Source organism: Lissotriton vulgaris, chromosome 5 (genome assembly GCF_964263255.1).
Source record: "Lissotriton vulgaris chromosome 5, aLisVul1.2, whole genome shotgun sequence".
Lineage (NCBI taxonomy): Eukaryota > Metazoa > Chordata > Amphibia > Caudata > Salamandridae > Lissotriton > Lissotriton vulgaris.
Window position 1 is genome coordinate 1,678,995,824 of NC_141693.1, and position 26,507 is coordinate 1,679,022,330.

Genomic DNA, 26,507 nt, shown 5'->3' on the forward strand with positions numbered 1-26,507 from the left:
GGGTGAGGATTGCCCGCCGAAGGAAATTCGCTTCCTAATCGGAGCGCAGGAAACACATCCGAGCCCGATGGCGGAAAAAACAATCTGGGGATGGAGCTGATGCCCATGCGCAATGTGGTCCAAAGGAGGAGTCACCTATCTCGTGATTTCCAAATAACTTTTCAGGACAACAACAAACTGCAAACATCCGGGCCCAACACTAGGTGGCGATCTATACACTGTGTGCAATCTGCAGCTCATATGCCTCGAACATATAATTATCAATAACAATTAATAAAAATAAATAATTACTTAATTACATTTAAATTACTTCCCACCCTATTCCCCTATAAACCCACAACCCGCTACAGAGCGCAAAAATTAATTACAATTAATTAATAATTCCTAAAAATTAATAACTAATTCAGTATATTTAAAATACTTTCCACCCTATTCTCCTATAAACCCACAACCTGCTACGGTACTAAAATACAACATTTACTTTAAAAAACATAATTAACATATAAAAATTGTATACATATATTTTAAAACCAGTATAACACTTAACAAAAACATATACATACATATTAAATACATAATAAAATACATAACTATAATATAAATATCGATATTAGTAACATCTTTAATAGTAACATAGATATATTTGATATCGATATTACAAACTTCGATATTACTTACATTGATATTAAAGAAATCAATATTACTTACCTTAGGGCGAATATTCTGTCCATTGATATTCTTAACATCGATATTCTGCCCCTTCGATATTGTCACCTCGATATTATTGTAGGTCGATATTTAATTTTCGATATTTTGACTGCTCACCGTCAAAGAGTAGGAGGCAATAAGGAGATTTTGGAAAAGTCCTGCTACAGAGATGGAATTGCCTTTGGAAAGGGCATGTCTTTTCCCTTCGTCAACGGGACCGCCGCCGGGTTGTAGACATTATTGTCAATGGTATGACTGACCGCCTCAATGGGATGGAGACGCGTGTCAACGGCGTGGTGCAAAGCTGAACCGCCAATAGTGAACCTCTATGTCGACGTTGAAGTCCTCACAGACTACCTCTATTGTAGCCAGAGGAGCAGTCTTCCTTCAAGATCCTTGAGGGCTTTTGAAGAGAATGTTCAGCAGTGCTTACAGTCTCTGGGCTTATGATCCGGATATAAGCAATACGTGGATCCTCAGAGAAAAGCCTGGACCTTCCACAAGTCTTGCAGGGCCTAAAGAGCCCTGTTTTAGACTCAGACATTCTGCAGTAAAGACAGAAAAGGGTACACTCACTTTCAACAGTACCTCAGCTGAAGAGATGGTTGAAGAAAAAGGAACTGCCAGCTGGGAGTTGAAAATGTCAAGGTAGAAACACTGACGGAGCTCAGCTCTGGAAGACTCCCTAACACACGACATGTGGTAAGAAATCTGAGGTATGGTGGCCCTGCAGGGGATGGATACTCTGGGTCTACGCTGTGATTGTCTGGAGTTTGGATGTTCTCAAATGATGTTAACTGGTTACTAAATGCTACTGAATTTCAAGGGGAATTAAGTTTAAAGCTTGATACTGCTATTTTACTGTTACCATGGGACTCCCACCATGACGACGCGGAAGATTCAAGCATGTGAATCTATAAAAGGTACAATACTGGAGAACCAACATATTATTCTGTATATGGTTTGTAGTAGATTGAGAGAGGTGTGGAAACATACATCGCTCCCAGTGAAATCGGAATACAAGGTTAGTGCTTTCTGACAAACATGCCAAATTCTCCTTACTCAATCTGAGCTGATCATGACAGATGAGCTTATTCTCCTCTTCCTTTTACAAAACCTCTAAAAGAAGTGGGATTGGTGGGAAAGTGCAGAGCAGACCCCAAGGAACCATTTTGAGTAATTATATGACAGAAAACAAATGAAGCTTCTTATGCAGCCTGTGGAGAAGAGTTCAATGTCTGGACATATACATTTGGAAACGATCATCTGGGTCACTTCAGGATCAAATTTACACTTGTAGTCCTTTTATCACTGCATCAATCCTTACACTGAGGACCCCACAAGATGTGCTGCTACTGGAAACACATGACAATGCAGGGCCGCTGCCACAGACTTAAGGCCCCCGAATACAGGTTCCAAGATCACACACTGGGCTGCCTGTTTACGCAGTGGACGGTGGTTGTGTGGTCAATAGTATTTGAATGGTGCTTACTGTGATGTAAGGGAAAAATGCCTTCTGAACAAGACTAAATCTCTGAAATTCAGGCATACCCATGTGCAGGTGTAGCTATGAATCAAATCAAAGGGCTTCCGTTGTCATCTCATACAGAAGACAAAAAGGGGTTTTATAACAATGTGACCTGTGGCAGTAGAGGACTGAGAGAATGACTCACTATGACGTTGGAGGGGCACGTCCAAGAGAGTGGAGGGACACATCTGCAGTAGAACTAGGAGGCTCCCCTAATACAGAGGCCACTGTCATCTCACGTCACATACATCATCTGGAACGTGGTACCAACAGGATTCATGATGCCACCAGGCCCAACAGGTGGTGAACTTCAAGAAATGGAAAAGGAGTCTAACTCAAACATCAAAATGATATACTGAATCTCAGCAATCCTCAGAGGAAAATCCTTTGTATCTAACACTAGATCTATGAAGGTCAGCCTCTGCATGGAGAGGAACTGAGACTTAAAGTAGTTGATGGAAAAGCTCAAGTGGTGCAGAAAGCTCATTATGCACTGAAGATGTTCTGTGACTAACATCTTCAGCAGCAAGTCATCAATTTACAGAAATATATAGGGTCTAATTTAGATCTTGGCAGACGGGTTACTCAGTCACAACTGTGACAGATACCCCGTTCCCCGAAATATGAATCCCATTATATCATATGAGATTTATATTTTAGCAGATGGGATATCTGTCAACGTTGTCCAAGATCTAAATCAGGACTATAGTGACGCCACCACCATGGTAAACACTTGTGGAACGGTCATTAGAAGAAATGTTAGTACTGCAAACTGGAATAGTTGGGACCCAGAGTGATTTGAGGGATAATGCCAGTAGCTCGGGAGGATCCCTATGAGGCAACAGGCGTCCTTGCTATCCAGAGATACCAACCAATCCATCAACAGTTGGGGTCAGCAGAGTGAGGCTAAGAGACAGCAATTTTAAATTGTCCTATTGAATGATGAGATTTAAGAGATATAGACCCATGAAGGCCCCGAGACCTCCATCTGCCACAGAGCCTTGTTGCAGGACTCGCAGATCCCTGTTGCTAGGAAATAAGGCAAAGGTGACCAAAATACTGTCATCTTCCCTTCCAGTTCCCACAGTTGCGGCATCAGGTGGTTTCGGGTGGGTAAGAGAACCAGCCTTCCATCGAGCAGATTGGAGTCCCCCATGGTTGCTATAAGCCACCATTAGCACGCACATAGATAACAATATAATTACCCCTAATGCACAGGCCTGCATGCTGACTCCCTGGAATGAACTGCGATGTATGCAGGTTAGAAAGGTTCTTACCTTTCTCACTGTTACACCAAGGTTTACAGGGAAGGGTTGCAGAAGAATGCTGATGCAGCTGCTATGGAGTAACAACAGAGATGCAAGTACCCCCACAAGAAGGATACAGCCTGGTTTGATAGGAGGCTAAGAACCTTTATCCTGCCAATATGCACCTATCAAAATTCCAGGTAGAAGGACAGGGAAAGGTGTACTACTGGCACCAACCATACCATCTAAAGGATGTGCTGCAGCGGGTCCTTTATCGAATTGAACAACCTGATTGAAAGTTGACTAGGAAGACTTATTGCATCAACTTGCGAACAGCATGTCTCTGAATACCACAACCCTGGTATCCTGGCAGTAACAATTGAAAAAGTCTCAATTCACAGCATGCCAGAAGGAAGAGCTGAAGAAGTTATTACAGAAGGAATGTGAAATGTTTCCTTCTCAACCAGGTTTTAACTTCCTTAATGGAACACAAAAATGAATGCAATCCTGGCAAGCATGCCAGAATATGATTATTCCAGCGGCTAAACAGAAGGCGGTGGATAAAGAACAGGAAACTATGCCTGTACAAGCCTCTGCAGCTAGGTAGGAGTATCCACCAGAAAGAGTCTTACCACAGGTAACTTTTTCTTCTGATGGATACTTCTACTTGCTAATTCCTCACCTACAGAACAGATTTCATAGGAATACCCTACCCAGGATGACGGTTGATGGATGAGGAACGGACCTCACAAACTGTCAGTCTCAGCGTACCACAGAGTCCAGGCAGTAGTGCTTGGAGAAGGTGTGCAAAGCCACCCACGTCGCTGCTTTACATATTTCTGCAAAAGGAAGTCCTGGCAAGGGCAGAAGTGGAAGACTTAGCCCTGGTTGAATGGACACTAATGCATTCTGGAAGATCCTTCTTGGCTATTGCGTAGCAGGTCTTAATGCAAGGGTGATCCAGTATGAATGCAGCCGGTGATACATCATGACAGTGATCCCATATGCACCGCCTTACCTTATTTTGGCACCACAATACCGTAAAGAATATGGTCATTCAGTCGAAATACTTGGTGGAATCCAGATAGTAATTGACTGCCAGGCTAGGATCCAACAGATGTAACCATTCCTCCTCTTTAGTAGGATAGAAGGTTGAAAGTGTGAGGGACTGCCCACAATGGAAAGGGGTCACCCCCTTAGGAAGGAAAACAGCCCTAGACTGAAACACTAACTTATCAGGATAGAAAGAGTTTAAGGAAGGACTTGCAGTTCACTAAACCTCCCAGCAGAAGTGACAGCAACTAAAAACTCTACGCCTGATTTAGATGTCGGCAGACGGGTTACTCCGTCACAACATTGACGGATAACCCGTCCACCGATATATAAATCACATCTGATATAATAGGATTTATATTTCGGGAGACAGGATATCCGTCACCATTTTGACGGAGTAACCTGTCTGCAGAAATCTAAATCAGGCCCTCTGTTTTGAATTTTAACACTCTTTAGTACAACTATTAAGGGGCTCAAAAGGAGAACCCATCAAATACCTAAGAACCAGATTCAATTCCCACTGGAAAACCCACAAAAGGAGTGAGAGGATGCATATTTATCAAACTTCTGAGGAAAAGCATAAGAAAAGGGCACTTAAAAACAGACGACTGGTCTGACAGACAAAGGAATGTAGACAAAGCAGCAAAAATACCCTTTCACAGTGCCAACTGACCAACCCTTCTGAGCAAGGGAGAGCTCATTTTTCAGATCCTGCAAAGACTTGACCCGCAAGGAATCTGCATCATTGTCTGCCCACAATGCAACAAAATTGCCCCATCTGCCTGAGTAATCAGGCTTAGTGGAGAGCAGCATGCTTGCATAATTATGTTAATTACCTCTGGTCACAGCTGAAAGGAACTCTGTTGTCGCGGTTCAATTTCCAAGCATGTAGGTGGAGCTTTCAGAGACTGGAGTGCACAGAGGGAGGGAAGGTCCAACCTGAAAGGAAGGCGAAGTGGAGGGCATGTGGAGAAAGCAGAAGGTCTATGTACCACACTCTTCTCAGCCAATCTGAAGTGGTGAGAATGACTGGGGCCTGGTCTTGGCGAATCATCCTGTGAACAAGGAATCAAGGATATAAGAGGAAATGTGTAATGCAGCTGAAAGTTTCACCTTAACTGAAAAGCATCCCTCAAGGCACCCCAAAACAGATACTGGGGGAGAAGAACTGCTTGCATTGAGCATTTTCCAAGTAAGTGAACAAGTCCACCTGAGGAGTGCCCACTGGGCGAAGATTCCCTGGACTACCTCTGCTGAGCATGACACTCATTATCAGCAATATAACGCCAGCTCAGTCTGTCGGCTCTGACATTCAGAGACCCCACTATGTAATTGGAGTCGAGCCAGTTCCCTTGGCGGTGGGTCACTGGACCACAGTCTCAACTCTAATGCCCTTGCTTATTCACTAAACACATTGCTATTGTGTTGTCCATCATTTTCTGGATGAACGACTTTGGGTGGAGGGAAGGAAGGTCTTGAAGGCCCGTTAAATTGCCTGCAGATCCAGCAGGTTGATTTGAAGAACCTGCTCTTCAGAGGCTTCTGATCTCCAAATCTTCCAGATGGGCTTCCCACCCTAGTGTGGAAGCATCAGTCACCACCGTAGATATGGTCAGAGGGAGAGTAACGACCATCCTGCAGCTCAGGTTCGCCTCATTCCTGCAGCAAGCTACTTGCACTACAGTGCTGAGGGAGATTACTATGCAAACTGACCGTTCGCCCCCATACTGAAGCCCCTGCAGGGCCCTCGACTGCAAACATGCTTGTGTAACTAGGAGAATGCCCCTGATCTAAGAATCAGAGGACTCCCAGGATTGTTGACGTTCACGCTTTGGTGAAGGGATGTAACCAGATCTTGGATTTTGGTTATCCTCTGAGGTGGGGGAAAGACACGAAAAAGGGTTGGTTCAGTTCTGACCCTATGAACTGGAGTCATTAGGAAGACAGCAAGGGAGTTTAGGGATTGTTGATGGAAAACCCAGATCATACAGCAAAGATGCTGTCGACTGCAGATGGTGTGACACCAACTCCGGCAAGCTGGCTTTGATTTGCCAGTTGCCTTATACTTGAAAATGGGGATGACTAACCTTCTGAGATGGGTTGCAACCACTGTCACCACTTTGGCGAAGACTCAAGGTGATGATGTTGGGCCAGCGGGAAGTACAGCAAACTGGTAGTGCGTAGAACCCACCACAAATCACAAGTACTTCTTTTGTGATAGAGAAGTGAAAAAATATGCATCGAGTAACACCATCCAATCTCCAGCCTCAGCAGAACTTGAGCTCTGGTCAGCATATTGAACTTTTCCTTTTTGAGCAAAAAGTTCAAGTCCCTGCGGTCCCGGATGAGAAGAAGACTGCCGTCCTTCTTGATCATGAGGAAGTAACTGGTCAATCATCCCTGGTCCCTTTCTGCTCTGGCACTAACTCTGCTGCTCCTTTCAAGAGAAGAGCTGCAACTTCCTGCTGGAGAATAGCTAAGTGGTCTAATCACAGAGAAGGAGGGGGCGGGATGTGGGGCGGAGCCTGAAGAAATTGAAGTGTGTAGCCCTTTTCTATGATGTGAAGGACCCACATGTCCAAAGTAATGCCCTACCAGACCAGAAAGAAATGAGACACCTGCCTTCCCACAGGCTCTGGGTGAGGCCTGTTTTCCTAGAGTGCAGGAGGGGACAAGGAGGAAAAGAAGGAGGGTTGCAAGGTGGATTCACTGCCCTTACCCCAGCTTCTACTTCTGTACTGTTTGATATGGGGCTGTTCTGGGATTTGAAGTTGGCATTCTCTGGGACAAAAGGAAGACCCTCTTAAGAAGACGGGACGCCCAAAAACTGGCAGTAAGCTCTTTTTGGAGACAGGAGCTGCAGACCAAGTGAGCTTTGCTAGTTTTAAAACGTTCTAAGGCTAAGTCAGCCTTTTTACCAAAAAGTGGTGGTCATCAAAAGGAAGGTCCATGAGGTAGGCTGGACATCTGTGGAGAAGCTGGAAGTGGGGAGTCAAGTATGCCTCTGGATGGTGATGGAAGTGCCCTTAGCATGGGCCACTGAATCCGTGGAATCAAGACCTGATTTGATAATATGGTAGAAATAATTCTGGCCAGCTAAAATGAGCTCATGGAAATGATCCTTCATATCATCCAGAACATGATTGATTGATTGATTGAACATGTGGCAAGATCATGTGGGTCATTCACATAGAACATGATTGTACTTGGCTAAGGGGCGTGGCTTCGCATCCGAAGATGGCGGACGCGAGAGCCGAGAGCTCCGCATCAGCCTGCTCATTAATCGAGTGGAACGGTGACTCCGCCCGTGCCAGGAGGTGCTTTTCTAGGGGCAAGATCAGCAGGACCCTGTGCGCTGACCATCGGTGCCGCTTGAACCCCGGACTGCAACCGGAGACCACGGTAATGTTGGTGGGGCCTAGAAGCGCTGTGGTGGTAATGTCGGCTTAACGAGGAAAGTCGGCTTTCGGCGCAGAGAGGAGGCTGCTATCCTGTCTCCCTACGGGCCCCCACCGACGTGCTTGGAGGAGCGGGTGACTGCTTGGACACAGTGGATGACCCGCGGACCTTGAGAGGAGTAAAGAACAGTGGGCCGCGACCACCGCCTACCCCTTCTGATGCTTGACTCGGCGAGAGGCGGCGGCCTGTGTGGTTGAGAAGCGGAGCGGGGTCGACTCCTGTGATGACCTGAGTGCTGCCTGGGCGAATGCTACAGATTACACCCGCAGGGGGGGTAGGGTGCGATCCGGCCTGTGCCGGTGGAGTCGAGTATATTTGTCCTGGAATCGTCCCCTGGTATGGAGAGGGAAGACGCATGAGGGCTCCTATAGGACGCGTATGTGTGCTGCCTCCCTGAGCTGTGGGTGAGCACACATGCCTACCACCGGTGGTGAGGCACTTGCCGCAGTGAGTGGGGACAGGCAAGAGAGTGAAGCTGCCTAGACCCCCTGGGCGACCGATAACCACCTAATGTGACTGCTGTTTGGTGCACATCTTCTGGGGGCAGTCACTTTACAGGCCCCCCTCTGGCTTTTCCTTTTCCCTCCTCCGGGGGTGGAACCTGGGGCTGGATGTCCTCTTGGATGACCTCTTGGTAGCTGAGACGGCGTTATGAGGTAACGTTGTTGTGATGACGTGAGTGTTAGCTGGCTGTGGCGGAGGGCTGAGACTGAGACACTTATGGGCCTGTATCATCTCTAACCAGGCACTGGCCTGGGATTGCTCCTTTGCTAACTGATAGGCTGACCCGCTGCCTGGGGTCCCTGGCTCGCTGGGAGTGGACTGTGGGAGCTGTGCATACTTCGTGACAAGATTGTTCCCTATCCCGCCTCAGTATTTGCGCAAACACACTTGGGAGGTGCCTGGCTGTGGCGCACAGAGCCCTAGTGACCCTGGTTGCATAACTGAGTGGTGGAGCCTGGGGACAATGGCCTCTGCGGCAAACCCTCCTTGAGAGCAGCGCTTGCATTCCTCCACAAGTGCCCAAGTAGTGCTGCACATGGGGAAACCTAGGGGGAAGCAGGCATGCCCGCCCCAGGAATTGGAGGAACCTGCAACTCACGCAGTTGAGGTTGACGGCGCAGGAGACCAACCGGACATTCCCATTCACCAACAATTTGCTAAGATCCTAGAGGATATCGCCGACACACAGGAGACCCTGCACCAGGACATCAGTATGGTGGCGATGTCCCTGGGGTTGTTGACAGCTGAACACGCTAAGCTCTCAGAGAGGGAGAAACAAACCGAACAATCCCTGGGAACGCTTACTCCTGCACATTAAGCCCTCGCTGCTCAGGTCGGGGACTTGACCACTAAAGTTGCGACCTTAGAGAGGCGGGCAGAAGACGCGGAAGGACGCAACAGAATAAATAATGTGAGGGTCCTTGGGCTTCCGGAAAGATTGGAATGGGCGAGACATGGTCCGGTACCTGGAGAAATGGCTCCGAGAGGTAGTAGCTCCCAATTCTACACCTTGGAGAGGGCACACCGGGTGCCAGCGAGGCCACCGGTTCCTGGAAAACCACTGCGCGCAGTGGGGGCCAGATTGCTTCACTTCCGGGACAGTGACCTGCTCTTGTACCTATATGGTCGACAACAACAAAGTGTCCTTATTTTCAGATTACACTACATGGAAGTCCAGAGGCACCGTACCTCCTTTCTGGAGGTGAAGCAGGCACTACGTGATGAAGGGATCCAGTATGCTTTGATGTTCCCGGCTAGACTTAAAATAATGCTGGATGGCAAAACTCATTTTTGCGAAGACCCCAAGTATGCCTGGGACTGGGTTGAGGCCTACAGAATTAAAGGGAATTCTAAACTGAGCACGGAGAGTCGGCCCGAACAGCCAACCCAGAGGAAATGACTGCGGAGACGTGAGAAACGTAAGACTACATCTAGGCCGAGTCCTTCTAGGACAGCACGGGAGAGAGAAGAAGTGCTGTGTTCGTCATGATGCGTAGCAGGGACACCTCCCTGGACAGAGAATCAGAGGCAAATTATGAAACTGAGAACTCTGAGTCAGATGGCTCCCCAGTCGATAGTGGCTCAATGCCGGTAGTGACCCCCCAAACGGTAGATGAACTTATGTGATTGGTGATGTGTCTTTCTTTCTGTACTACAGGGTATGGCGATGTTAGCGGAGGGCTGGGTGTAACTCTGGTTTGGCGCATCTGGGGCGGGGTTGGAACAGCCCTTCAGGCTGTGAAGTCTACCTCCTTCTTACAATATTGAACACTTTGAACAAGAAGACCACACTCCCCTGTAGGCGCTGGTGCCTGTAACCTGGTGCCTTAACTATCTGTTGTGGGTAATTGTTATGCAGTAATACTGTGAGTTAGGGAAGCTGACAGTTGTCAGACTGCTTGTGGGTTGGGGAGTTTTATGGTTGGGATTGTTGTTGTACACCAGAGGATCTAGCTTGCTTTCGCGGGTGGGTGGGGGGAGGGAGGGAGGTGGCGAGAGGTTTTCATGTATAATAATGCTGAACAGCTGGTGGAATATAAAATACGGCAAAGGTCCTTAGGAGCTGGGTGACGGGGTGAGATTTGTTGGATACTTGGAGATTGCAGAATACACACCGCAGAGAATATTCTTATTATTCGCACTTGTATGACTTGCACACCAGGTTGGACTTGTTCTGCTGCTCGGCTGCATTGTCGGATATGTTAACTGGAGCTGAACACTTGGGTAGGTATAATAATCCTTTAAATGATGGATACGAGGATTAAGGGTTTAAACATAGTATTTATCTGAGCATAAATAACAAGCAGCTCATTACGGGAAAAGCCTGGGCCAACTGACACAAGCTGGAAATCTGAGCCATCACAAGATTCTAGCCCAAGATTCCATCAGTCAGCATTGGCCAAGATGCCACACATCCCCTACCGTTAATACATTTACAATTAAACGAAGATGATAAAATAAATTACACAAATGAACTATCATTAAACCTATAACACGTTTGCAAAAAAAATACGATAGAATAGCATGACAAAAATGATATGCAATTAATAGCATAAGTAGTAGTCAGAATTAAATAATACCATCAAGAACAGTGTGTTCAACATGGGACATGGACACATGGTTTACATTTATAGATCATGACATGACATAATCTTTACACCAGGTAGGTTTGGATTTCAATCTTGAAGCAGATGTTTTATTTGACTCCTCACTGCTTTGTTGTTTAATCAAAACATCCCTTGATCCAGAAGATGTATCTAAATTAGGGCATAAACACTTAGGCACTTTAACCACCTTGCTCATGCTCCACACATTACCATCAGAGAACTCTACTACTTGGAGCCCAACTCTGACTATTTCCATGGGAGCAGAAAACTTGAATTCTCCAGATTGTATTAATCTTCCCTTCTTCACACGAACCCCATTCCTCAATATGGAATTGAAGCTTGGAACTCATATGTGTTTGATATGAAATTTGTTTTTCATTAAATGGCCACCTTTAGATTGATCAACTTTGTTTCTCATCTCCATCATCCACGTCTGGTTCAAATCACAAACAGCCTTCCTACCCCTCATTTTCTCAAACAGAGAAATATCACCTGCCGTTCTGGGAGTAACTCTATAATTCCACATTAGATCTTTGAGTGCTTGAGAATAATTTTTCCCATTGGCTAAAGCCAATTGTATACGTTCCTTCAAAACTCTTATCCACCTTTCCACAATTCCATTACTTTGTGGATAATATACAGATGTTCGTAAATGACTAATTCCATGTTTATCCAAGTAATCCTAAATTTCAGTTGACCGTAACTGCACACCATTATCCGTAACCAAAGATTTAAGAAATCCTTCCTTTTCAAATACTGCATTTAAACATTGAATTACTGTATGTGAATCAACGTGATGAACTTATTTTATTTCTGGCCACTGGGATAATTGATCAATAAGAACAATAACCTACATTGGACTTTTGGATAAACATATTGGACCAGCAATGTCGAGAGATACTCTCTCCCATACTTTGTCTGGTATAGAAACCAGAGCTTTCTCATAATTGATACCTTTTTGTGATTTATCACTAATGGCACACTCAACACAAGATCTAACTTTAGACTCATTAGAACTGTCAATGGCTGGCCACCGAAATTCAGACCGTAATCTGTTTTTCATACTAGACATGCCAGGATGTCCTACATGAGCCATGACTAACACTTGTTCCCTCAAATCCTTGGGTACCACGAACTGTCCACCACAAAATAACACATCATCTAAGACTGATAATTCATTGGCAACATAGAAATAGGGTAACAATTCTTTATCCATATCTTTTTTAAATGGCCATTGAGTACGGTTATATTTGATGACTTCTTGGATTTCCTCATCATTCATGCAGGCACTCTTCCATTCATCTTGTTTGATGCACCCATTTGATACCACATACATGGATACAATTCTCTCCATGTCCTCATCAGTCACAGACAGGTCACAATCCTCCTTAATCGGTAAACAAGATTAGCAATCCGCTAAAATGTTCCTGGCACCTGGAATGTATTCTACATTGAAATGAAAATCTTGCATTTTGTACTGCCATCTGGCAATCTTTGGTGTTGCTTTTCCACAACCTTTGGTAGTAAATAACTCCACCAATGGACGATGATCTGTCCTCACCTTAAATGGGGTACCATATACATATTTACAAAAGTATTCTATGCCCCACCAGCATGCAAGTGTTTCTTTTTCCAACCTTGAATATTTAACTTCCGCATCTCTAAGTGGTCTTGATCCAAAAGCAATGGTGGCAAGTTTTCCATTCTGATTCTGCATCAAAACCACACCAATACCAACATTGCTGCCATCAGTCACAATGACAGAACTACAGCGCGTGTCAAAGGTTGCTAAAGCAGAAGAGGAGGATTATTCTTTTTTAAGATTTGTAAACTCTGTGGCACAATCCTTACACCAAACAAATTTTAGATTTTTTTTCATTAAGTTTCTCATGTGGTTGGTCTTATCTGAAAATAGAATAATGAACTTGGCATAATATTCAGCCAGACCCAAAAAAGATCTGAGCTGATCTTTAGATTGAGGTTCTGGGGCTTCTTTAAGTGCGTTTACTAAGTTCTGTTTAGGTGATATTCCTTTACAACTTAAATTATGCCCTAAGTAATCCACAGAATTCATTTCAAATTTACATTTTTCATTGGTTAATGTAATTCCAAAGTTTTGCAAAATATTAAGAACCTAACACAAAGTCTCAGCATGTTCTTGCTTATTGTTGCCGAAAACCAATATGTCATCCTGAAAATATAAAGTATTTTTACATCTTTAAACAATTTATGCATAACTCTCTGAAATACTGCAGAGGCAGGTATCAGACCAAACGGCATCCTCTTATATCTAAAAGCTCATACGGGAGTTTTGAAAGAGGTGTAAGGTTTGCTATCCTCATGCAAAGCAATTTGATAAGCATTGGATAAATCCAATGTCGAAAATGTTGTGGCCCCCTTTAAGGCAGAAAACATCTCATTTATATTTGGCAATGGGTGCCGATCCACCCACAAACACTCATTCAAATATTTTAGATCACCACATACTCTAATTTTTCCATTGGGCTTGTGAACGACTACGACTGGAGATAACCATTCGGATGATTCAATCTCTTCAATTATGTCTTGTTTACATAATCTGTCCAATTCTTCTTTTAGAGCTCGTCTTATAGATAAAGGAACATTCCTAACTTTGCGAACTTTGGGTATAGTATTTTGTTTCAAAATTATTTTGTGATCAAAATTCTTCAATAAACCAAGTTCTGATGAGAATACATTTGGAAATAATTTCTCCCATTCAGTAATTTTATCATCATCAACCTAAGCTATAAATTTGCTGTATCCTAAAACCTGTTCAGGATGATTCGGATTTAAAGTATCGAGAAGATCCCTTTGCTGTGGCCATCCTAACAAACAAGAACCTTCTTTGGCAACATACACATTAGCTGAAATGCTCTTACCTTTAAAATGTATTTTAGCAACAAAATATCCCAAAACATCAATGGGTCTGTTACCATAACCAACCAATCTTATGTCAGATGGCAAAAGTTTTATATTGGGAAATTTATTAAGATATTGATCACAAATTAGAGTATGACGAGCACCAGAATCAGCCATGACTTCTATGTCTACGCCTTCAATATTGATAACACAAAATAGAGAATCTTTTTTTTTTTTATCGTTAACTTCATAAATGCACAGTATCAGTTCTTCATCTATATCATCAGGATCTTGAGTTATTTCCTTTACATGAGCAGGTTTATTTGTAAATCTGTTCTTGTTCCTACACATTCTGGAATAGTGACCTTTATTTCTACAATATCTACACATCTGTCCAATAGCTGGCCAAGATTTGTCATAAGCTAAATGACCCGGTATTCCACATTTAAAACAAATGTAATTGTTTCTTTTCGCATTTTGAATATTAAACTTTGATCTCTCTTTACTACCGTCACTATCCTTTGATGATTTATCATCTGATTTAACATCGCTAGTTTTTTCTTTACAACTTGTACTTCAGAAGTAGGTTTTGCAGCTAACTCTTTCATTCCTAATTTCATTTCTTCAAATCTATGACTAATGTCAATAGCTTTCTCTAAAGTAAGATCTTTCGCAGCTAGTAACTTTTCTTGTAATTTAGAGTCGCCAATCTTGTGTACTAATTGATCTCGTAGCATTTGATCTTGAAAATCACCATACTTATTACATTTTGCAGCCAGAATTCTTAGACCATTTAGAAATGAAACAGAGCTCTACTTAAAAATGTATGTCTTGAAACTACTTCATTAACTTTTTTAACATATAATGTGTCTGTTTGAGAAATGGCCATGTCATACACATCTATATCCTCATCATCTTCATTAAGAAGAACAGGTGGTAGAAGACTTAAGACACGTCTTCCTTCTACGCCTAAAGAATGTCTAAGTATAGCAAGTTTACATTTATCAGTATAATCTTCACCTCCAATAGCCTCTAAATATGCTTCAAGCCCATCTTTCCACTGTTTCCATTCTAACACAGGATCACCTAGATTATGTAAGAAAGATAATGGTGCAACAATACCATCCATAGTAAATACTAATGTACTTTAGTATGTTGTATTGTAAATGCTAATGTAATATAGTATGTTGTAGAAATATATATATATTGTTATTGGGTGTCTGCAAATACAAAATAGAAAAAAATAAATATTCATTGGTGCAACAATACCATCATTAGTAAATACTAATGTACTTTAGTATGTTGTATTGTAAATGCTAATGTAATATAGTATGTTGTAGATATATATATATATATATATATATATATATATATATATTGTTATTGGGTGTCTGCAAATACAAAATAGAAAAAAAATGATATTATTAGTTCAACTACAATTAAATATGCAGACTGAAGTTGATGTGCAGAACACAACAAAGGAAAACTATATTAACCACATCCTTGCTATAGTACATTCCCGCTGTGCGCTGCAATTTTCAAAATCCCATTGTTTGTGACAAGGTCAACTCATCATAAGCACAGCGCAGGTAACACCCATGACGAGTTGACCTTGTCACAAGCATCGAAGGGGTTAACAATGAAACCTACTACAAGCTTCTCATTCATGTATGGATGGCTTCCAATGTCCTTAGGGCTTGTTTCAGAGACAGGTAGACCTTGTACTGTAAATAAAATCAGGAAACGTAGGAACTAATCCTGTGCTTTCACATGAAGCTTGAGCCAATCGTGTGCTTTCACATGAAGCTTGCGCAGTGTGAGTATCTCTCTATCATATCGTGAAATACAAGAAAAAGTCGAAGATGTTGAAGATGACGTTAATTAAAACGTGAAATAAACTGAGTTGCACTGAAGAATTTCAGAAAGTGTATGAAAACCAGGTAAGTGCTCAAATATCAGCACACACGCAGTTCAAACGCTCGAGCTTCAACGCATTCATTCAAGGTTCGGTAGACGCAGGCAGTGGTTAAAAAAGCTCGAGCTTCAGAGCATGCATGGAGAGTTCAAGATGCGCTCGAGCCAGCGTGCGTGCACAGCGCGCATAAAGGAAATTGCTGTATAAGTTAAAGCGCGCTCTCACTTAGTCACGTCAATGCCGAAATAAATCAATTGAGTCAAAAGTAATGACAACTGGAACAAATGCCACGCTCCTTTTTACCAACAGCGTGGGTCTGCCTCCTGGGTGAATCGTCGCGTTCAGCCTGACAACGATAACGGAGAGGTTTAAATGCCGAATTGCTTCACAAAAACTGTGAATCCATTGCAACAGTCCACCTCTTCTTCCCAAGAAAACAGAGACTTGTTTCTTCGTGTACGTCGTGTTAGAAATACGAACAACACACCTCTTGATCTGCCGCAAAGTATTCTCGTCGGCAGCGTTCCAGGCTTTTCGGTGATTTGCCCCTATTGTCGCCAGTATAATAATCCTTTAAATGATAGATACGGGGGGATCGCCAAGATGGCGGAGTGAGAGGACGTGTTCCCTGAGTGCTCCTCCGACCCCGGCAGGCCCGCTGCTTACATTCAGCGTGTTCTCCCCCCCCCCGCGCTTATAATGGGGGCTGGTGACGCTGGAACGCCGCGGTGCAGTCGGCGGAGCGACAAACGGCTAACTCGCCTACCGGACGAGCCTGGACAGCTGCTGGTTGCCCCGGAGATGCGACAAGGCCTGTAGCTGGCCTGAACAGGGCGGAGTCCCGCCGGCCCAGAAGGGGACGCGAGGACGGGGACTGCGGCCTTCCCCAGGCCGGACTGCCGGGAGACTGCCTGGACCCCCGCCGGAGCCGACTGTACAAGGGCCGCGAGCGACGCGGCTGACGGAGGGGTGGAGGTGCCGGCCCGGCGTGAGAGACGCTCCTGAACGGGCCGTGGCCCGTATCTGCACCAGACTCGTGTGCGGGCCTGAACCCAGGCCAGCGCTGTCGGGCGACCCTGTGGTGCCGGGGGGACAGAGGCGGCGCATCGGCCCCACCTGAAGGACGTTGGGTGTGCCTGGCGGAGCACCTCCCCCGGGCGCAGCTGTGGTGGAGCGGCCTGTTCCCTAGAGGCCTGGAGTGGAGCCGAGGCTGGCCCGGCGGACGCCTAATCAAGGCCGGTGCTGCGGCATATGATTGCGGAGGGATACTGGTCGGAGCTCCGAGCCGGGTGGACCCCGCGACGGACCCGGATTAGGCGGAGGTGAGCTTCAGTGATGGCAGTGACCCCCCCAAGACCTGGGGGCGCGGGGGATCGAGGTGGACTAAGGGCGACGCCCGGGTTCGAGAGGCAGCTCGGGCTCCTGGCTAGGTCCTGGGCATCGACGCCCGGGGGGCTCCCCTGTGGGACTGAGACATGGTGAAGGGGTGGTGTAACTGCTGAGACTCGGGTGGCCATTGGGCTTACCCCCCCCCCACCCTCCCCAACGGCATTGGTGATATTTTTACAGCCTTCTCCACGGTTGGGAGCTACTACGGATCTGGGGCCTCGCTGAAGTCGGTGTGCCCCCGGACTGGCCCCCGCAGGTGAGGAGGTGTTGACAGGGGCCTGGGGGTAGCGCTGAGAGCCCGGACGTGCAACGGGCCCCAGGACAAGAGCACACCGGGGTTCGCCACGAGGGCCGCAGAGACACTTTGACTCCCCGCGAAGCCCGCCTTGTGAATAGGCTTGAGGGACGGAGCGAGACTCGTCGGAGCGGCAGAGGTTGCGGGGTTAAGGATATTAAGAGCCCGGCGGACTGTGCCACGACCATCCGGGGGCGAGGAGTGACCCCCCGTGGCAGACCCGCAGTCGTGTATATCGACAGGCCGGTGGCTGGGAACCAGCGGCGGTGAAGGTGGCCGACCTCCGCAGTGCGACAGGGTGCGGTGCTGCGGCAGTGAGGTGCAGCGATATGGCAGGGCAGCGTGGGAAGAAAGGAGATCGAACACTGCCGGAGATGCTGGGCAGGAGACAACAGAAAGGAGAGAAGGGGTCCACCTCCCCGGGCACATCCAGAGCCGCACAGGGAGCTGGGGAAGGAGAGGTCCCCATGACCAGGTCTTTCTTAGAGTCCCTCTTCAACTCCCTGCGCGAGGATTTCCACACATTGAAACAGGAGGTGGCGGGGGAGGTTAGAGAGGTGCGGCACGAAGTGGACAGTCTTGGTGAACGGGTGGCTACCATGGAGACTGCCGGACACTCTAGGGATGAAGAAATTGCTCACCTGCAGCAGGAGGTCCTGCAGCTACAGGACCAACAACTGGACCTTCAGGCACACAATGAGGACCTCGAGAACAGATCCCGGCGAAACAACATACGGGTTCGGGGAGTGCCATCCAAGGAAGAGGGGGCGGATGTGGCGGGTTTTCTCCAGGTGTTGTTCAGAGAGATTCTGGGGGAACGCGTGGACTTTCCGATTCGGATCGACAGGGCCTACAGGTTGGGCCAGGCACGGAATCCTCCAGCCCCGCCACCAGACATTCTTGCTTTCTTACCTGACTACGCACTTAAAGAACGTATCCTCCGGGAAGCGAGGAAGCGAGGAAGCGCGAACCATTGCAGCTAAGGGATTATCCAGTGGCCCTATTCCTGGACCTCTCGGCGATTACGCCCAGGAACCGGCGAGCGTTCAAGGTGGCCACGGATTTCTTACGGGAAAAGGAAACACCGTACTCATGGGGGCACCCATTCCGCATCATATTCCGTTGGAACGGAACGCTGCATCAGCTTTGCTCTCTCAGAGATACGTGTGCTGTACTGGGCATTGATGTGGCGGAGGAGAGGGAGCAGTCGCCTCGAAGGAGGAGAATGACCAGGGATGGTTGGCAGCAGGCTCCGCGGCGGCGGGGCTCGAGGCAGGGCTCCAGACCAGACTCGCCTACAGTGAGAGCAGGAATGGAGGAGGCTGTACGGTCAGTGGCCCTCACAGCCTGATATACGGCCTAAGATGATTCCGGGGGGAGATCACCTTTCTTGCATTGTTTCTATTGCTGCACCGGGGCCTGGGGCTGGGGGCGCGGCGGGGAAGACGTGGTGGCTGGACGTCCACTAAAGTGACTCACCACAGACTTGTTCCATTTGGAACTGGACTGGGACTATGAGGTTTGCGGGGTTGTTGCACGGGGTGGGGGGAGTTGGGGGCACTACTGCAGCATTGAGATGGCTGTTTTTTCACTTTTTGATTCTTGGATGTTGGGGGGGGGTGGGTGCAGTGGGGGGGTCGAACATGGCGGGGTTTGTGGTCCTAGTTGTAGAGGGCTGGTTGGGGGGAACCAGGGAAGGGAGGGGTTGGGGCATAGGAGGGGTGGGGACGGGGGAGAGGGGGAGGTTGGGGGGTAAGGGGGTATTGGTCCAGTGCTCTTTCCGAGTCTTGCCGTCCTAGCTGGGCTCACACACAATACATGCTTCTGTACCACCCTGTTTCAGCGGGGATCTATTGCCTGTACACACGCCTGCTCCTGTCCCTATTAGAAAACACACAGGCAGATATCTGTCTATTGCAGGAGACCCACTTGCTGGCCCGCGATTGACATAGGCTGCGCTCCCATAAATTCCAGACACAATTTTTCTCTTCTCACACTGCCAAGACAGCAGGAGTGGCGATACTGGTCGCGAGGCGATTCAAAGGGGAGGTCCTGCACAAACTTGCGGAACAGAAGGAGAGGCTACTAGCGTATCGGTTTAAGCTTGAGAACATCATGTTTACCATTGGGTCAGTGTACAGCCCCAACGAGCACCAGGAGCGGTTCCTCAGCACGGTCTTAGTGGACATCACTGCCACTCCAGACAGACATATCATCATAGGAGGGGACCTTAATATGGTCTTCCACTCGTCTCTGGATAGATCGGCGCAACGGTTCCCGAAGACTGGGGAATTTTCAGCCGCGTGCAGGTCCCAATTAGCGGACCTGGATCTCCACGACCTTTGGCGCCGCCTCCATCCCACCGACAGGGATTACTCCTTTTATTCACATGCACATAAAACATATGCGAGACTGGACCACCTCCTGGTTACTGGTCCGGTCTGTGCGATGGCCATGGCTTCCGAGATAGGGGTCCTCTCCTTGTCGGATCATGCTCCGGTCATGGGCACTTTTAGCTTGCAGCCAATGCCCTCAACGCGCGGAGTTTGGCGCCTCAGGGACACCTTGCTCCACAAGCAGTCGGTGGTGAAGCATATCACGGATACTATCCGTGACTATTTGCATCACAACAATAACACCGACACCTCTTTAGCGACACAGTGGGCAGCCTTGAAGGCGGTCCTCAGGGGGGAATTTATAGCCATTTCCTCGGCAGAGAATAGGGAACGGCAGCACAAACGGGACAAACTCACACAACGGGTCCGTGAACTCGAGCGGGTGCATCGTCGTACGGGGGCTCCCAGAGTCTGGCGGCAACTCAAGGCAGAGAGGAAACTCCTGTCGGCCCTGGATATGGACTGGGCGGAGTATGCGGCATTGCGTCTCAGACATACGTATTATACAGGGGGAGACAGATGTGGTCGACTTCTGGCGAACAAGCTCAGAATGGCACACCAACAACATCAGGTGAAGGAGATCATGATCTCCAATGAGTTGGTGGTCACGGAGGATGCCCAGATTGCTGATGCCTTCCGCCAGTTCTATGTCAGTTTGTATGCGGGCGATCCCCCATCAGAGCCCGAGACGGAGGAGTACCTGGACTCGGTCGCCCTCCCCTCCCTGGCTCCGGTTCAGGCGGAATACCTCGAAAGGGACATTCGCATTGAGGAAGTGGTCGCTGCTATTTCTAAACTGAAGCACGGCAAGGCCCCGGGACCCGATGGCTATACGTCGCTTTTTTATAAGACGTTCTGTACAACGCTGGCGCCTATCCTTACCCGTCTTTTCAGTTTGTTCGCTGAACCGGGTGCCATCCCGCCTGACCTCTTGCGGGCCACCGTGACTGTCATCCCCAAGCCGGGGAAAGACCGGACCCGCTGCGGCTCATATAGACCGATCTCCCTCCTCAATGTTGATCTGAAGCTGTATACTGGGATCCTCGAGGCCCGGTTGGCACTCCACTTGCCGGGTCTGGTGGACTCTGATCAGGCGGGATTCGTCCCCGGGAGGCAGACGGTGGATAATACTAAGAGGGTGATACATCTCTTAGAGAAGGCTTCTCGGATCCCCGGGGAGAGAATGATGCTGGCGGTGGACGCGGAGAAGGCGTTCGACCGGGTACCCTGGCCTTATTTAGAACGGGTCCTGGCGAAAGTAGGAGTTGGGGAGAAATTTCGCTCCCTGGTATTTAACTGCTATAAGTTTCCTTCTGCGACGGTGCGGGTGAATGGCTGCAGTTCACAGAGTTTTACGATAGAGAGGGGCACCAGGCAGGGTTGTCCGCTGTCCCTGTTGCTCTTCGCTCTATATATGGAGCCATTTGCCCAAAGGATACGCCAGAACCAGTGTACGACAGGGGTGAAAATGGGGGGGGGGTACACGCACACTGTCAGTCTGTACGCGGACAACGTTATTCTGACCCTGGACGACCCGGAAAGGGCGCTCCCGGCATGCATTGCGGAGCTGGATGCCTTTGCGGCAGTCGCGGGATTCAAAATGAACTTGGGAAAATCAGTGGCCTTGGATGTGTTGTTGTCTGTGGCCACAAGATCCGAGCTGCAGAGCCTCTTCCCCATGCAGTGGTCGTCGGAGCTCGTGCCTTATTTAGGCATTTTACTGGCACCCACCCTGCCTGCTATGGTGACTGCCAACTATACTGTTTTGGGCAAGAAAATCAGAGAGGAACTGGGACGTTGGAATAAAGGCACGTTGTCCTGGCTCGGCAGGATTGCAGCGGTTAAGATGACGGTCCTGCCACAAATCCTTTATTTGTTCCGGGCTCTGCCGCTTCAGCCCACCTCGGAGTGGCTTCGGCAAACGCAAGCGTATCTTGCGCGTTTCATCTGGCAAGGCAGCAAACCTAGACTGAAGAGAGCGCTTTCCACATTGGCCCCAGAAGCGGGGGGATTGGGGATACCAGACCTACGCAAATCCTTCCAGGCGGCACAATTGCGATACCTTGTGGAGTGGAGCAGATGGGAGTCAGATCAGCACTGGCTCTTCCAGGACCAGGCAGTGGCGGGCCGGCCGCTGCAGGAAGTGCCCTTCTTACGCAGGGCCCACCGTCCCCCCAATTTGTACGCGTCTTTCGTCATGCAGGTCCTGTTGAAGGTGTGGGACGCCACGAGTGTCGCCCACGGACTTACCACGTTCCCCTCGCCGCTTACACCTTTGGTTGAGAACCCGGACTTCACCCCAGGAATGGAACCAGGGTCTTTCACGTACTGGAGGACCACGGGGTGCAGGACTCTGTTTCACATGTATGACTCGGAAGGCGTTCTTCCCTTTCCCAATTTCAGACAGGAATACGAGTTGCCTGAGACGGAGAGACTGAGTGGGCTTTGCACCCGCAAGTGCGGGAGACGGCAGATAGAAGTCTTCTTCCCTACGAGAGATGGCTTTTGTCTCGTACTTCAGACGCGAAACTGATCTCCGACCTCTACAACTTTTTGCAACCCCCTTCCTCTCAACTCTACAACCTGGGCAGGGAGCGGTGGGAACGGGAGATGGGGGGGACGCTGAGCCACAAAGAGTGGGACGAGATCTCATACCGAGCGCGACACTCTGCATACCACACGGGGCTCACCGAAACATTTACTAAAGTGACTACCTACTGGTATTACACTCCCGAAAGACTGCGCAAGATGAACCGCAATATTGATGGTAACTGTTGGAGGGCATGTGGGCAGGTGGGCACACTTACGCATGTCGTGTGGGATCGTCCGCTGCTGCAGGCCTACTGGACAGAGGTGTTAGATGAGATTGATACACACTTTGATATAGAGCTGCCAAGCTTCCCCGCGTATGGACTGCTAGGCCTCCCTAATCGGCTGATGTATCCCCTGAAATCCCATAGAGGCCGACAAATTGCTATTGCGCTGGGCTCTGCGGTCCAGAACATCCTCATACACTGGCGCACCACCACACTCCCCTCCCTCACAGGTTGGTTGCATAGATTGTGGCATGTGTTGGGAATAGAGAAGTTATCGCTCACGGTAGCTGGGGATGTGGGGCAGTTCAATGACCTCTGGCAACCGTTTCACTCTCTGCTGGTCACTGAATTTAGGGAACTTACTTGCCCGAGGTATCTTCGCCTCTTGAGATTGACATCACCTGCTGCATCGGGTCCCTGAAGGGTATTTGGACGGAACTTACCGGCCGGGGGGGGGGGAGATGAAGGGGCGGGTGGGACGGATTGGGGTACTGGACGGGGATGGAGGTGGGGGGGAAGGGGGGGTCTTGGCGGAGTTGGGTAGAGGGGGAGGATGGGGGGAGTTTAGGGGGGGGGGGGTTGTTCCTTTCTTGCACTGCTGTCGTTTTCTTCGCGTTAAGACAAGCTAGCCTTCTGGGCCTTTCAGGAGGAAAGACTCAGCGCCTCGGCGCGCTTTCAATTGCTGGGCTGTAGCACTTGTTCTTGGCAGCAGTATTTCATGTTTTTGTATTGTCTCAATAATATGCAATAAAATACTTTAAACCCAAATGATAGATACGAGGTTTATGGGTTTAAACGTAGTATTTATTTGAGCATAAATTACATACAGCTCATTACAGGAAAAGCCTGGGCCAACTGATATAAGCTGGAATCTGGGCCATCACAAGATTCTAGCCCGAGATTCCATCAGTCAGCATTGGCCAAGATGCCACAGTAGGTCTTTGTCGGATCAGAGTCCCCTGCTCATGCGATTTACGCCCACACTCGAGAAGACCCCCATCCCCTCGTGGAGATTAGACTCAGGGCTATTGGAGGACAATGGTTTCAGTCAGATATTGTCGGCAGAGCTGGTGCACTATTTCACGGAGAATCAAGGGACAGCCTGCTCCCGTTGATAGAATGGGAAGCGTTCAAGGTCGTGGTGCGGGGACACTGTTTGGGACAGAAGGTGAGACTTAGGCGGATGGTGACCCAGGAATTGGAGGACTTGGAAAAACAAATTTTGACCCTGGATAGAGAGATTGCGGGTGGGTCTTGATTGCAGAGCAAGTTGGCAGACGTGAAAAGCCTATATAACACTACATGGGACAGGCTGCGGGCATTTGACCTCAAAACCTATCCATCACGCCAACATATGGAAGGTGGTAAGGCTGGGTGATTGCTGGCATGGCTGATTAAGCCAGAAGGCAGAGGTACGCCTATTCCCAGTGTAACAGTCGGTCAAGACCAGATCCTTTCCTCCCCCAAGGCTATCAACACTGAGTTTCAAACATATTACGAGATGCTGTATGGGTTTGCCGAGGGTGACTCTGGAAGAGAACTTACTTCTTTATCTTGAGGGCTTGGAGCTGACAAGTTTAAAGCGCAAGTATGGAGACACGTTGGCGCTCCCAGTTAAAGCGGGAGAAATTAGAGCGGCAATCAGAGATATGGCTAGAGGGAGTTTTACACTATTTTCATGGATATTCTCGTCCCAAAATTAGAACAGGTGTACGCAATTGCATTTCAGGAACAGCGTCTACCGCCTACACTTAGAGGAATTGGTAATCCCGCTGCCGAAGACCAAAAACATACATGCTCATTTGACTAAGTTTCGACCATTATCCCTGTTGAACATGGATTTTAAGATTCTGAGTAAGGCACTGGCGATGAGGATTTTGCCCCACATGAAGCGTCTGGTTCATGAAGACCAGAACAGCTTTATCCCCGCATGGTCCACGTCAGGCAATCTTCGGCGGCTTAATCACGTCATGTTCCACCCGACATAGGGAATTTCCCTGATGCTGTAGTGTTAGCAATAGATTTAGAAAAAGCGTTCGCTTCGTTGCGCTGGGATTTTCTACCAGCAGTGATGGGTAAGATGCAGCTGGGGGAGGGGTGGGAGAAGTGGATTCGCCTATGGTCCCTGTGCATACTGGTCACGTAATATCGACCCAGTATTCCATCCATAGAGGCACTCTCCAGGGGTGTCCTCTGTCACCCCTGATTTTCGCACCAGCGATGGAACCACTAGCGGCACGATTTCGACAGGAAGGGCGTGGGCTGGGGATCGCTCTTGATGGGGCCGAACACATAATATTGCTTTACGGTGATGATGTGTATATGTATATATATCTGCGGGATGGCCTCAATGGGATACATACTGTGATGCACATACTTGATGACTTTGCAGAACACTCGGGTCTGCGCGTGAACAGGCAGAAGACTTCTGTATTCCCACTGCGGCCTGCGCTTCCGCGGTCACAGGATTTCCCACCTGGCCTGGAATGGACGCCAGTCTCCTTTAGATACCTGGGGATACGGATTTATCATTCTCAGACTGATCTTTTTGAAGGCAATCTGGGGGGCCCTGAGATCCCTTCGGACGAAAGTGGCCTTCTGGCGGACGCTCAAACTCCCGGTCATGGCAAGGATAGCGCTTTCCAAAATGGTCATGCTGCCACGTCTTTTGCATTATTTATCAACCTGCCTGTTGTGGTGCCCAAAAATGGTTCAAGACTCTTGATAGGATATTGCGAGATTTGATGTGAGATGGTGGCAGGAATAGGGTGTCGCTGCAGACCATGCGGCTCCCGTTGGCGAACGGGGGGCTGGGGCCCCGGATTTCGAGGGTTACTATCTGGCGGACCAGCTCCAGTGGCTTGCTAGATGGTTGGATGGGAGAGACCTACCTACGTCATCGCTTTAACCAGAGGCTCTATGCATGTTACTGATCATTAGATTGCTTACCCGTCGCCAGAAACTCACTACTGTGGCGGTCTTGCTTTCTGTGGCGGTGGCCTGTTGGGATAGATGTGCAGCACGTTCTAAGGAGACGTTGCGCAATGCACCCAGCATACCAATCACAGGTGTCCCTCAGGCAGGAAGAGGTCCACCCCTTACTGGCAGGCAACTGGCGGGATGAGAGGAGGTGGGTATACAGACAGTTGGGGACTGTTACAGAGATGGTGAACTGTTGCCATTGTCTGAGTTTTTAGAGTATCGTGAACTCCCGTCAGGACAGTTTTTAAACTACCACAAAATTTGGGAGGCAATGACAGAGCTTTGGGGCGTAGCAGAGAATTAACCAGGCACTCATCCTGCCTTATAGGCGCTGCTGACGCGGGCTCAGCGGGACAATTAGTGAAATGCTTGTACTTGGCAATATGGGATCTAACACTTCCTTCCTTCCCTACCTGGCTTGTTGGAATGATGGGAAGCCGCGTTAAATAGACAATTGACTGAGAAGGAGTGGGAAAGGATCTTGGGTGGTCAAAAAAAGGTATCCCGAAATGCAGCTTTTAAATTAATAAATGTAATATTGTACATAGAGCATACCTTACCCCACAAAGGTTAAACATAGTATATTGCAGGGAGGATCAGGCCTGCGCCAGATGCTCTAAATTGGACGCAGATGTTGATCAAATGCTCTGGTCCTGTGGGCAGTAGTTAGGTTACTAGTCTACTGCTGTAGATACGCTTAATAGGGTCTTCTCTAGATCCTTGGCATGC

The 26,507-nt window shown here is 48.1% G+C and overlaps 1 protein-coding gene across 2 annotated transcripts in view; it reads right to left on the reverse strand.

The window, feature by feature from the left end:
- MAP3K3 (mitogen-activated protein kinase kinase kinase 3) overlaps positions 1–26,507 on the reverse strand; it is a 1,347,292-nt gene that overhangs the window by 1,060,561 nt on the left and 260,224 nt on the right. The window lies entirely within an intron of this gene.